Source organism: Ictalurus furcatus, chromosome 5 (genome assembly GCF_023375685.1).
Source record: "Ictalurus furcatus strain D&B chromosome 5, Billie_1.0, whole genome shotgun sequence".
Lineage (NCBI taxonomy): Eukaryota > Metazoa > Chordata > Actinopteri > Siluriformes > Ictaluridae > Ictalurus > Ictalurus furcatus.
The window spans coordinates 33,012,974-33,016,276 of record NC_071259.1 but is presented as its reverse complement, the minus strand read 5'-3'; the positions used below and the strand labels follow the sequence as shown (position 1 = coordinate 33,016,276).

General features: G+C 46.5%; 1 protein-coding gene across 5 annotated transcripts in view; it reads left to right on the top strand.

Annotated features, from left to right (window-relative positions):
• cep350 (centrosomal protein 350) overlaps positions 1-2,280 on the top strand; it is a 25,861-nt gene extending 23,581 nt beyond the window's left edge. For all 5 annotated transcript variants that reach the window (XM_053625933.1, XM_053625932.1, XM_053625931.1 and 2 more), the window contains exon 39: positions 1-2,280. This exon is cut by the window's left edge and continues 301 nt beyond it. The gene's annotated coding sequence lies outside the window, so the exon portion shown is untranslated.
• Positions 2,281-3,303: the final 1,023 nt, after the last annotated feature.

Genomic DNA, 3,303 nt, shown 5'->3' with positions numbered 1-3,303 from the left:
AGGAACCTCCCTGCGATCTGCGTTTGGGACAGAACCGGAACTGTACCATATTCGCCTTTGTGCTGGATTTTTAATTTATTTGTAAAGAGGTTTTTAAAACTGTGTGAAACGTGTAAAGAGACGATGAATTGAGCGCGCGCAAACGCGTCCGAGCACACGCGGAACCGAGAGGAGCCAAGGCGCTGAGAGGATTTAGAGATGAATGCAAAACAGTAGATTGATCTGTAAACTTCGTATTTAAATAAATAAATAAATAAGTAAATAAAGTGATTTTAGAAGAGTGTAACGATCAGAGACTAAAGATAGCGAGTGCACGACGAGAGATTAGAGCTTTATTTGCCCGTCACTTTCCCGTCTGCCTTTGCCGACCTCCATGTTAAGTGCCTCACGGTTTAGGCTCCCTCCGTAGGGAAGAACCGTTCTACAGCCTTCCTCTCGTGCGCGTCGAGCCGAGCCGCCTTTTTAATCTCCGAACTCTAAAACCTCCATCCGTTTCTGCCTTACAGCCGGATTATAAAGCAGAGGAGGAGTGTACACTTGGTAGTGTGCACTCGGTAGCGCATCCGCCCGAATGGGACTCCGCACACCCGGCCTTCTCCGAGATCGAAATGGGCCACGTCCTGATTCTACTACTCTTTGAGAGGCTGCGTCCTAAAGCTACACCTTAGATTATTTTTTCCTTTCAGTAGGGATCCGAACGGGCAGTGTCCCGATTCTGCTGCTCACCCTGTTTTTATGAACTCTTCAAACCTCGGTACAGAACCTCCCTACATCCTGCGTTCAGGACAGAACCGAAACCCCTACCAGATTTAAAAACCGGTCCTGTCCTGATTCTGCCACTCTTGACTCCTCTTACGCACTCAGTAGGGCTCTTCCTCCAGCTCCAGATGTTTTCTCACAGGCTGTGTCCTAAATCTGTTCGAGCTTTGATTTCCCTCAGTGTAGGGGTCCTTTAAACCCAGATTCACGCTTACAAGAGAGCCTTTCTACATTTAGGACAGAACCGGGACTTTATTCTAGAAGATTTAAACATTTCCTGATTCTAGCACTCTGACCTCCTACACACTCCCTAGGGCTCTTCCTTACAGCCTGCGTTTAGGACAGAACCGAAGCTCTACTTTATTTTAATTGTCCTCAGTTTAAGACGGGTCTGTGTCCTAGATCATCTGCACGGGTTTTTCCCTGTCGTGGGCGTGTTCTAATCGTTTAATGTTTTTCAAATTTATTTTAGCTATGCAGTAAGAAGAATGCAACACCTACACACACACACACACACACACACACACGTACGTTTTTTCACATACACTCTACCTCTTTTAGAGAAAAGGCGACATGTGACAGCTGATTACACACTTTCGTATCGCCATAACGACCTTTTATCACGGTTTTACAATAACAATAATCATGATCTGTAACAGTCATCATTCCTCGCGCCGCCAAGTTTCTCTCACTACCACCGGAATTATGGGATTGTCTTCTCCTGCTTCTCCAGATCCGTCCAAGATAAGGGCTTTTACGAAATGGCGGTCTCCATGTTGCCTTCTGAAAAGGCTCTCGGTAAGGAACCTGCTTGCAGCCTGCGTTTAGGACGGAACCCAAACCCGGTTTTTCCGTGTGATCCAAACGCGAGCAGCGAAACCCCGCCTCCCCGAGCAGCCTGCTCCCTGTACCAAAGCTTCCACGATAACGGAGTCTTACACGTTGAAATATCGCTATATGCTATCTCTCGAGAACGGCTTCCTCTTTTGAATCGCTCGGCCTCACGGCAGCATCTCGTTCCCGTGAGGACGAGTGCAGGGTGCGGGTCAGACGCTCGGCCGGAGACGAGGACGGAGCTTGCAGCTCGGTTTGTGCACACGTACGTAGTGAACCTGAACAACTGTTTCAAGTTTGTAAATAAAGCTCTGAAATGTTTGACGTGAACGTGTGCTTTCTGACTCTCTTACTGCTGAGTTCTGGATTCTGATTGGTCAGGAGGTGTTGATTCATTTTCTATAGCAGCGGCTCTGACAGTAGCGCAGCTGCACATCGCGGGTTTATTTATGATTAACGCGCTCGTTCTGATGCGTTATCGTTTCTATAGTAACAGCTCGAACACAGACTTTTTCTTTTTTAAATCAGTGAGGAGATGTTTATGTAACATGTATGGAAGGAGTCTCCAGTGTCAGTGCTGTGTAACAGTCAGAGGTGAAGCTGAACGACTGTTTAAAGATGGAACATTAACTGTAACTATAAACGGATAAAAAATGACATGTTCTTTAATAAAAACATTTGTACGGGTTGGTGAGTTGCTGTGGTGTAAGAGGAATAAAACACTTGTGGACGTGCTGTTATCCGGTATTATTATTATTATTACTATCAATGTACTGTAACAGACGCGCGCTGTGTTACTTTACACACACGATGTGGCTGGGTTTTGTGATCGTTGCCGAGAGAAACGCTCGATTGTGCTGCGACTTTTTTTTTAAAAAATTAGCAAAAAGGAGTTTTTGTGCTTTTTTTTTGCGGAAAACGACTCGGATCGGCGGAATCTCAATCGCACGGAATGGTTTCTCGCGCTCTTTCGCAGTGATGTTTGTTGGTAAATGAGAGCCTCTAGCTGCTCTCGTGTTCGACGCCCGTGAATCGACGAGCGCGTCAGCTGATCACGACGTTTTGAAAAATCGCAGCTCGTCCGAATATCGCAGCGTTTCCTCGCCGTTTAGCGTTCGCTCCTGCGATCGTGAAATCCTGGAGGGACTGATTCCAGAACATTTGATGGTTTGCGTGAACCGTTCAGGCAGAAGAAGCTGTAACTGTTGGAGGTTTCAGTATTTGTTCTGATGATCCGCAGAACCCGGGTTCCGTCGTGTTATTTTACTGTAAACGGAACCGAGCTTCACGTCTTCATGTAAACTGAGCGGCGTGTCTGTGTGTGGAGCCTCGTCCTCCTCTCAAACACTCGAACATATCAACTAAACGATGAGCTGCGGGTCACCAGACACTTGGCCACTAGAGGGCGACACTCAGTACAGTATTCATCCATTTTTGGTTTGTAGAAAAAAAAAAAGAAGTATCACGGCAACATCCTGTACCCCGACCGTCCGCCGTGTCCTTGACTCGATGTTCAATTCTACATCGTGTCATTTCTCCATCTAAAAGTCTTGCTTTGTTCCGTGACACGGCGTTCCGTGATGTTCTCCGTTCTCACAGCTGTATGATGACGTCATTCAGGATGTTCTTCAGCTGAGTGAAGCAGACCGCTCCACTTCATCTAACCCTCACATCTAATCTCCAACATCAGACTCCACCATAAATTATAAC